The sequence below is a fragment of the Argopecten irradians genome, unplaced genomic scaffold, assembly GCF_041381155.1.
Source record: "Argopecten irradians isolate NY unplaced genomic scaffold, Ai_NY scaffold_0113, whole genome shotgun sequence".
NCBI classification, from domain to species: domain Eukaryota; kingdom Metazoa; phylum Mollusca; class Bivalvia; order Pectinida; family Pectinidae; genus Argopecten; species Argopecten irradians.
In genome coordinates, this window is record NW_027187580.1 from 63,243 (window position 1) to 74,229 (window position 10,987).

At 34.2% G+C, this 10,987-nt stretch overlaps 1 long non-coding RNA gene across 1 annotated transcript; it reads left to right on the forward strand.

Annotated features, from left to right (window-relative positions):
- The first annotated feature begins 1,009 nt into the window (after positions 1-1,009).
- LOC138311789 (uncharacterized) lies at positions 1,010-3,900 on the forward strand. The gene is made up of 3 exons (XR_011206742.1): positions 1,010-2,572; positions 3,253-3,333; positions 3,858-3,900. It is a non-coding gene; the product is annotated as an uncharacterized lncRNA (long non-coding RNA).
- The last annotated feature ends 7,087 nt before the right edge of the window (positions 3,901-10,987 follow it).

Here is a 10,987-nt window from a genome sequence, read left to right on the forward strand (position 1 = left end):
ATACACTGGCACTTTGAAGCAGAAAAAAAGAAAGTATATGTGATTAAAACCATCTTTTTACTTGCGAGACATGGATGTAGATACAATTTTAATGTCAAGCTATGGTAATACACATCTACTGAAAGTTGCTATGGAATTATATCAAGATTGCCGTAATAGTTAGTAAAAATTGCTTTTTGTGTGTTTTTAGATGTATTTCGTATTGTCCATAGATTATAACCAGAGTAATTATTACGATAATCATTATATTTGTGTAATAAGTGACCTATTGGTAAGTAAAATCATGGTTTGTAGATTATTTTCACTGTATGTAAAATTCAATGATACAATTTCCGTCAAGTTAAAAATGTAGGATGATACAAATTCCGTTGAAGTACGATACAATTTCCGTTCATGTCTTTTGATATTCCATTTACATCAATGAAGACATTTGTAACGTCACCGTACCCCATTTGGTACACGACCCCTTTTGGTACAAAATTAGGGTTTTCCCCTCTAAAATCCTAGTTACTGTGTTTTGTTATTTATACTATTGTGATATGAAAATACAAGTATAAAATGACAATTTAAGCTCAAATTTGACTTCGATCGTCTAGATTATATTCCTATAAGCCTACATCGAAATGGGCGAAATGGCCGTAAATGTTAGCAGTGGGTGCCGTTGAGCCATTCGACGGCTATTTTATGCTACATTGTTATCCGTTTTCATCTAAAGTAAACGCATTAAATAAATCTCTATATCACTAAAATTCTTCGGATATCATTTTCATAACGATACCTCTTTTATTAGCGCAGATACGCCACTTTTCTTAGTGTAACACCGCAATTCAAAAATCCCGCTTCGCCATTTTTGTTTTTACTACCAATGCGCATGCCTCAACGTTGCTGACTAAAACGATCTACCAGGCCAGGTGCTCAGTTGGGGGTTTAATTTCGCATGTATTAAAATTTCATGTCATAAAATGAGATAATTCATTGACATTTCCCCAAGACAATGACATCATATGATTATCATGCGATTTACATGTCATTTATTTCACACATGAGAATCGCATGATTTCTATTTACATGTGAAAAACATGCGTATGATACATATGAATATCACATGAAATATTTTACATGTCAGAATCATAACTGAATTTTCATCCGATTTATGTTAAATTTTCAACTTTTCCTAAATTTTCATATTTTCACTCTTTTGCAATATCTCATGTCATTTTTCGGTATATTCTATAGAATCTGTTTTCTCGTTAACTGATTGAGTGTTAGAGACTTTATTTGTATGGACGGTAAGTGCTCTTGATTCGTGCGAGGCAACTAAAAAAATCCAGATATATATACATTGTATTAAGTACATACCCGCGTCATGTTCGGAAAATATCTTCCAAAAAAGTCCAAAATGATTACATCAAAACTCCACACGAAAAATGAACAGAATTTAAACACTTTTGAGAATAGATTTTTAAAGAAACGAGAACTTGTTGTCATGAAAGTGATACCAAATATTGCTTTTGTGTAAATATGAAACCGGCCCTATAAAACAAATATAGGCTAAGTTATATGTAAGTCTATAGGTGCGTCATGTTCGAAAAACATTAAAAAAAAGTGGTTACATTAAAACTCCACACGAAAATTAGGATCAAAACATATCTTTGAGAACAGATTTTAATGAACCAAGACATGAAATCGATACCAAATATTGCTTTTGTGTAAAAATAAGTCCGGCCGTATGATTTTTTATTATTTTTTTTTTTTTTACTTTCCAAATATAACTTAATGTAACATTATTAAAATATTTTAATAACTGCCATATAACTGCATTTGATATATATATATATACATGTAACTGTATTCAATGTAAAACATAATGGTATCCCGAGCTAGAATATATCAGGATTTAAATTCTAATTAGCCATTAGGAACCATATCTGTCAGCAATATTTGATCTATTACAAAGGGACGGATGTAGACTGATTTTTTTAATTAAGCAAATTGCAAAATATTCAAATTATGGTCATGTTTAGGATTTGAACAGTAAACTTAATTTTGTGTCCTTTAAGCTTAGAAATAACCCGAAAATATAAATAGGCTACCATTCAGTATAACATTACAATTGCAAATATGCATTAAAAATTATAATGGAAATATCCTTGTCAATTCCTAGATCTAATTACAAATATTTGGTGGTCACTGATCATGGCTTCAAAGCCAACTTTCCACCGAGTTAGGATGGGATCCCGGACTTGCACAAGACTGTGACGTTTCTGACGTCACTAAACATTCTAACAACTGGAATCAAGTGTATTCCGGACATATCTATCTACATCAAAAATAATACTCGCTGATTTTATTTCAGCCAATAAAGTTAGGTTCTTTTTTAAAATAATTCTTAAAGATAAGTAGCAATTAAAAGGATTATTGTTTTTCAATCTAATAATTGAAAAATGTCGGTATATCTTCACGTAATATGCTATCCGGATTATGTCGTTTCGGAATTACACCATCCCGGTACCGATCGCGAAGGACGCTGACGAATGCTGACAGCAGTTGAATAACAGCTGAACAATACATGGTAAGTTGTACTGGATGAGGCATATAGGGCCTAACCCGTTGTAAGTCAGCTTAACAGTTTTTAATTAGAATCACAATGCTTGTTTTTTTTTTTAAATAATGGTGATCAGAACATGCAGTCAGTGATGAGCCACTGTCACTCGCGATCGGCATCAGTTTAATTAAAAAAATACAGTGTGTCGTTGCAACATTACAAAATAAATATAGGCATACAAAATAAAACTTTTATGCTCAAAATGTTTAGGAAGTAATACAATACCATGAATACATGAGATAAATCTGGAGTCAGAATTAATCAGGTCGTTTCGGTGCCGAGTTGTACAATACTAGGTGCCTAAGTCGTTTCGGTACAAAGGGAGTCGTTTCGGTACATGCGAGAGTCATTTCGGTACATTAGTTATTAATGTACCGAAATGATTGTAAGCTATTTGGGCGTCTAAAATAAATACTGTTAATCAGTGTTAAATTATTTATTTGTATAAAGCTTTAGTTGGAATAATACCGGTTTATGATATTTTGAAACAATATTTTAAAATGGGCAATGCGCATTGATACATTGATACATAAGTTTTTTGAAGTTTCATAGAAATTTTGTCTACTGAATCAATGTTAATTATTTATGTAATCCTTTTTTGATTTTTTTTTCGAAAAAAAATGAACATGGTTGTTGTGATTTTTTAGGTTGATACCACCGATGTAATCTCCAGCTCCTGTGACAGACAGAGAAGGCTACAATACAGGACAATTTAATTTCCATTCAAGGTAAATACATGTATTGCCTGATAAATTAATCAATAAGCAAACATTCAAGTGCAGACCAATCTTTTTGTGAAAATTTGCTTTAGTAAAGTGATAGCACTGTACAGAGCTACATTTTAGGTTCTACACTTTTATGAGGCAAGCTACCAACAAAAAAAAAGGAATATCTGACTGACAATCCATGAAAAAGGTTAAAAAATATTTCAATAACATAAAATTGAAACTTACATAAATAGTTTTGGGTCAGTGGTTTTCAAGTGGGTCTGTCAGGTTAGGCAAATAAACATTATTTTATTTTTCAATAAACATATGGACTGTACAGGGGCCTGCTTAAGTTTAGAGTCTGAAATCCTTATTGTGGGTCAGTCATTTATCAAACTTTCAAGTTTTCTAGTTGTGTGCATGTGCATACATGTGCTTATTATGCCTTGTGTGTTTACCGGTAATTTATTGTTCAATCCGTGAATATTTAATAGATTATTGTATAATGCCCCTATGTAATATTTTCCCATTTTGATTTTTTACAGTGAAAGGAAACATGAAAAGAAGGGCAAGCAACTGGAGGAGCTGGAAAAACTGCAAAATTTGTGAAGCTGTGTTGTTTGCAAGTTACAGCATTTATTGATCAATAATAGGTAGAATGCAAATGGTTCAGATGTCATCTTATGGATCAGCTCATCATCCAGAAAGTTGGATCATGGGAACTTGAAATGGCATTGACATGAAAACAGTTTAATTTGAAAAGGACATTTTTTCAATGAATCCAACTTGTTTAGGAATCACAAGCCTTGTTGGAAAAAGTGTTTTTATCCCACACAACAAAAGACTGAACAATTTATATCAAATGGAAGACAGGAAATGGACTTTGATATCTCAGTAGTGAATCTAGTGTTGAAATATTAAGGCACAAATGGAGACTGCATGTGATAGTTGGAAAGCTTAATGTGTCAACACTTATAGACTGGACTAATTTAAGTATCTTACAATTAACATGTTGTATATGGCCCTAATTTAGGATAATTCTTGGAGAATTAATTTTGTTTTACAGTGTTCTCTTTTGATTGTTTGTGCACATATTCAATTTGAACATGAATAATTTTATCATCTTATTCTGATGAGTTTTTGTCTGTTCCTTTAAATTACATTTTGATATAATTTGAGATTTGGACATAGGATTAGTATTGCTAAGTTACTATAACATAAAGCGAGATATGGACATTTGACATGGAATGCGTTACTTGTTATATTTATTTAGTACATTTTCTAGAGAAGTTCTTGAAACAAATTGGAGAACTTTTTCTTATCATTCATGAGTAGAATGTCCTTGACATAGTGATACATATAATTTACCCATATTTATTTATCTTATATATGTGCTATTTTTTTGTGTATTTTACATACATAATTTGAATTAATTAATTACTAAGATATGTAAAATGCTAAGAATACACTATTAACAGTGTCATAATTTAACAATGTTTGATATGCATTACCTTTCACATAAATTCAATAATTTTGGAAAAAACTTGTCGTTAGCCTTTTTCGGCCCTGCCTGATTTTTGATCTTAATTTTACTTTACATGCGGATGCATGTGGATACAGCATTGAATTTTCATATGTGGGCTTATGAAAATTTACATACTCATAATTTCTGATGTTTCTCTTATGTGGATTATGATTTAACGTGTATTGAGTGACAAGTTTCATACCCTTTTGCCCTTCTCTGGGCTTCTTCCTGTTCTTCTCTAATGCATTTGCAAGGACAGATATAACCTTGTTGTGACGTCATGTATATCGTCCATCCGCCAACCTTACTGAGCATGAAGACAGGATGTGCTCTTCATTTGCTGGTTTTCCCCAGGGCTTGCAATTTGGTTCCTCTTATATCCCATGTTCCGAAGTTTGTTGGTGAGGGCAAAACATCATATACTGACATCAGCTGGAACTGCAGTTTCTGCGCGTCCATAGAGCAGATATCGCTCAATGCTAACTTCTTTTGACCAGTACCTTTCCCAATTTAACCAACTGCCCTGCTGCGTCAAGCTTGTTGCCCGGACCGTTCTTGTGTGTTCCTCCATCTGGCGGACTTCCTTCTGTATAAGTTGTCTCTTCTCATCCGTAGCTTCTCCCCATCTTGCTCTAGTTGTTACATCGAGTGCTTGCCTGCCCACTGCCACACTTCACACGATGTCACCATGCCTCAAACATGATTCTACTCTATTCATTGTCCTCTTTGCTAACCATTTTCTCCCAGATGTGATGTCCTCCTTCGCTCCTCCCACCTTAGCATCTCTGCTGTCCCTAAACATTAGTAGCTGTCTGACTTTGGTGACCGTGTACTCCTCTGTTAGTGACATCAGGGGAAGTTGTATTTTTTTTTCTGAACTGCCACTCGACTGCCGTCATTTTCATTTCGTACTCTAGTAGACGCCAAATGATTTGAGGTAGCACGCCGTGTTGATAAATCCAGGGCTTGTATTTCCCAGGTAGACCGATTCTTTCTATTGTGTCCATCCACTTCTTCAGCTGTTTGGTTTCACTCACGGTCTTGGTGTCACTCAATGAGCCGTTGTAGTATTTATTTACCAGGGCATTCCACTGTCTTCTTGGACACGGTTGGAATAGTGTCTTCTTCTATCTCAAATGTATGTTGGTAACTTTTCCTTTCTTCGATACCATGCTCCACATAGCTTCGACTGCCGTCTTTGTGCTTACCGGCATGTCGCCCATGAAAGCTTTTACTGAAGTTGTCGAATACCTGCTTTCATCCATGGCCCTCTACTCATCTTTTCAAAAGATTTAACCATTAGGTTCATAGAGAACAAAATTACTGACACGTCAGTACATTCGGTAACTATTCCAGCTACTAGACACTACCAGGTGGTTGTGTAATCCAGCACTGTAAACTTCATCTGAAGTCTGTCAATGTAATCCTTAAGCAGATAGCTTATCTTCCCCGGCACATGGTAACTCTACAGCGTGAACCATATGCATTTTCCAGGTTTAAACCACATAACAGCCAGATCCCCTTTCCTTTCCTTGGCCTCTCTGATGATCTGTGTTAGAGTACTGTGTTAAATGCATCCTGACACACCTGGACTTCTTCTTCCTGCACAGCAATGTCTATTATTTCCATTGGTCAGCATATATTGATACTTTTCATTGACTTTTAATTTAAAAGGTATTATACCATTTTAGTGGATTTTCCGCAATAAAATATAAGGTGAACATAAAAACGATATACTTCATTCCAGTGAAAATATCAATAGTTATGTTTTCACTCGCTTTTCACCAATATGAATGCCAGCATTGACGGTGAAAATGACCATATTGATTATTACGTCATTTGGTTTATAAGTTAATAATCGAAAAAAGGTAAATTTTTTATATTGTTTTATATATATCCCCCCCCCCCCCCCCACCCCATAAATAAAATTACGGAATAACCTTTGCGAAATAACCTTTGGCGAATCTAGTAGTATTGTTTTTTGTAGGAGTAGAGAGCGGAGAAAAAATATACATTTTTGTAATAAATAGAATATTCCTTGTTTTCTTGATGAATACCAATAATATGTTTAATCTAGTGAGGATGTTTATTGTGCTTCGCATACGTACTTTATGTACATTTTCCCGATTGAAACGGTAAAAAAACGTTTTTTATTTCTTAATTTAAGATGAACGGAAAAATTGTATCACGTCTCAATCAGTAGGTAACGGAAATTGTATCAGTATAGTGAAACGGAAAATGTATTTCATTGTTTCAAATACTTTATTTGATCAAAGCAAAAACCGTCCATAAAATTTCTTTTTTCGCCGGCTTTTGATCTGTGTATAATGATACCAAATGATCATATCCTTATATTGTTTGTTTAACAAAATACTTTTCAGAACTCTTTTATGTATCCAAAACGACTCAATTTCAAAACTAATTGACACATTTCTTTACAAAGATGCATTTATCTGGAGTTATATATTCACACTCGCCAAAAATGAAATAATAAAGTGTTCGAAATAAGTGATGTTGTGACATACCGCAATAATCGCAAGCATGTTTCACAATAGTAATCTTTCTACATGTAGTAAAAGTCACACATGTCCTGCAATTTTGCTCTGGACGGAATTTGTAGCCACCATTTTTACTCTGACGGAATTGAAATACCGTTGTACCACTCTGACGGAATTAAAAAAACCGATGTACCCACGATTACCCCCGTGGCATTTTATCTATTGCAGAACAACAGTGTCAGTAGGATTTGTGCTGATATTGGTGGGTGTCATTGAGTATTTATGGTTTTGGAGTTTTGGTTTTTATTAGTTTTAAAACGTCCATATTAACAGCCAGGGTCATGTAAGGACATGCCATGTTTTTGTTGGTGGAGGAAAGCCGGAGTACTCTGAGGAAAAGCCACCAACCAGTGGTCAGTACCTTGCAACTGCCCCACATGGGATTTGAACTCGCATCCCAGAGGTGGAGGGGCAATTGTGGTAATATGTCGGCCACTTTGGCCCTATTTACTTACGAGTGCTGAAAACAAACATTCTTCATGGATTAGTACTGTTAAAGCAATGTAAAGTTTTGGCCCTAATAGGAAAAGATGGTATAAGTAGATTGACTTCAATTATGAAATTAATAAACAATGAATTTCTCCATTACAACTGAAAACTGACTTTGAAAGGTGATGTGCTTTCAATTACCAAATTCTGAGATGGACAATTCAGTGAAGGCTTAATTCTTGTTACATACACCACTATTACATAAATGTGTTGTTCAACATTCCTTATTTAAACGTATTGATAACAAGAAATATCGACAAATTCCAAGACATTGTTAAGCAGGTCAACATGTAACGCTGTACCCATACCCGAGCCAAAGTCACGCACGTTAAACAAATGCAATACATAACCACCGTGTAGTTGATGAAATTATTTTTAGACAAGAACATGTATCTAATAAAGTAAATACACTACTGAAAATCGAGCGATTTGGGTAGTTCTGGACAAAAATTCTTTACTGCACTGCAAGGGCCAGTGTTCCGCATACAAGACATCTGACCACTATATGTTGTAATCGTTATAGCGGACAGTAAGCCGAGTTTGAACATTTACAGGGACATTTCACTACAGTGGTCTTTTCTGGCATATCACAGTAAAACCAACTAATCTACCCAGGTAATAATCTTTATATTAAGAACTGGTTTGTTTTTGGTATATGTGCAAATTTTACACGTGTACTCTTAGGCTGATTGTAAAACGTAGTAATTTTATTTATAATTGAAGTATTACTTGGTAAAGCTGTTCCATATTTATTATTACAGAAAATCATCAGTGGGTCTGATTAATGGGAGGTAATTTTTCTCATTTATAGTCATTTTTGAGAATATTAGTGATGCTTCTCCAATGTCTAATGCTAAATATTTAGCAGTGTGTGTATTAGTTGTAAATATATCAACATGGCTGAGAACATAAGACATTGTGTTGTCCATCGAGACCAACTAAAGCACTCATAATTCCCTGAGGTGCATGTCCCAATAGTTCGAAATTCATCTTTCACACAGAGTTATCTCCCCTTCCAATTGCACAAGATAACGGACAAAGCTTATATACTTAACACGAAAACATTTAATCGATCACCACAGATTTAAGTAATATTATTAACTTAAATAGAAAGATTAGGATTTTCGGTATAATAAAAACAATGCATGTCGGATTGTCCCCCAGGGGCCATAAATTCATAGAAATCATGAAAAAATAATTTTGCAAACCAAGGCAGATTTTTCACAAGGTATACATAAAATCATTTGATAGCCATTTTGATGCTACTTTATTAGGGAAAGTTACTTTTAAGACAAAATGCATTTTAAAAAGTGATTTGAGTAGTTCTGAACTTTTCTCCACTGATGTGGTTTGGTTCAAGTTCGGCTGGCGAACTTGTTTTTTGATTAATTAATTTATGTCCAGCTTATATTCTTTATTTCTTTGCACTACAAACACGGAACACTCCACAGTACATGCCTGTAGGCAGATCACAGTGATACCAATTACAACTTCACCTTTCAGAAGAACTGGTTTTGTTCCAATATAAATTAACATTTTTTAACAGTTTATAAAATTAGCATATTCAGATTGTCACTTTTAAGTGATGTGATTATGAATTAAAGTCATATGTCAGGGTTAAATACTATGTAATCATTGTTTTTTGCTTTATTTCATTGGAGAAGCTTAATTACTATACATTTTTATTAGGTCACCTGTAGGTTATGGTGACCTATTGCGATAGTCTGTTTGTCCGTCGTCGTGCGTCCTCCGTCGTGCGACTGTAATTTACTGAGTAATATTGCCCTTTGCACTAATAATTCACTATTATCGGACCTTGTGAACGTCAACTTTGAGTAAATATAAACCGATCTTAATGAAACATTGTATGTAGTCTAACATTTAGAAAGATCTCGGACAAGTTCGACAGTAGCAAGATGATTCGATTGTAATTTACGGAGTTATATTACCCTTTGCACTAATAATTATTATTGGACATTGTAAACGCGGTAACTTGAGTAAATATGAACGGAGCTTAATGAAACTTTGTATGTAGACTAACATTGGAAAGATCTCAGACAGAGTTCGAAAATCAGTGATTTGATTTGCTTGTTATTTACGGAGTTATTGCCCTTTGCACTGATAATTGTAATTGGACTTGTGAACGTGATAACTTGAGTAAATATAAACCGAGCTTAATGAAACTTTGTATGTAGACTAACATTGGAATAATCTCGGACGAGTTTGAAAAATCTGCTTGATTCAACTTTAACTTAATTACGGAGTTATTGCCCTTTGCGATAATAATTATTTTCATTCAAACACGATAAATGTGAGTTAATATGCACCAATCTTAATGAAACTTTGTATTAGACTATTGGATATATATTTCCTATTTCGTGAAATCGCTCATCAGTTAGCTAGTAAATGACTAATTTTTATGAAATATCATCTGTGACAGTCCATTAGGTGTCGAAACGGACTAATTCCCGAAGTCCTCAGGCTAAAGTCATAAAAGAATTATGAATAAAACCTATAGACTGCAATGAGTTGAGATATTGACAACAGAAACTGATGTTGGGCCTGCAACATGCTGAAATGGAAGGCTACCAAATTTGTTTATGATAAATCCCCTAATTACCTTCATTGGTCAGTGTCAAATGGGCAAAAATCTTTAAATGACTCCTCTAATCAATATCTGACAGATCTGACCGAGCCATGTTATAATAAGTTTGTAGTCCGAGATGCCGGACTACCAAGTTATGATCAAATGAATGACCTTGACTTTCATTCAAGGTCACAGTCACAAGGGTGAAAAATAGACTGTAAATCGTAATGAATGACTTTAAAATGTGGGATAATTATTTCCTGAGCTAGTGAAAATTGCTCTCTAAGCTAGAATTAGTTAAAAATCCCGTTCGCAATTTCCCACTCCCTCATTTCATCTGCGACATTCCTTCAGGTGTCGCCCACTAGTAGACATTTACTTAAATGAAAATAAATTAATCTTTGTGTCTCTTTTGCAGTTCAAAGGTTTGAATTTATGTAGCAGAGATATATTTAATAAGAAAATACCGTTGCCCATATATGTACTGGCCCCACTTACTTAATTAGATATTGGAAT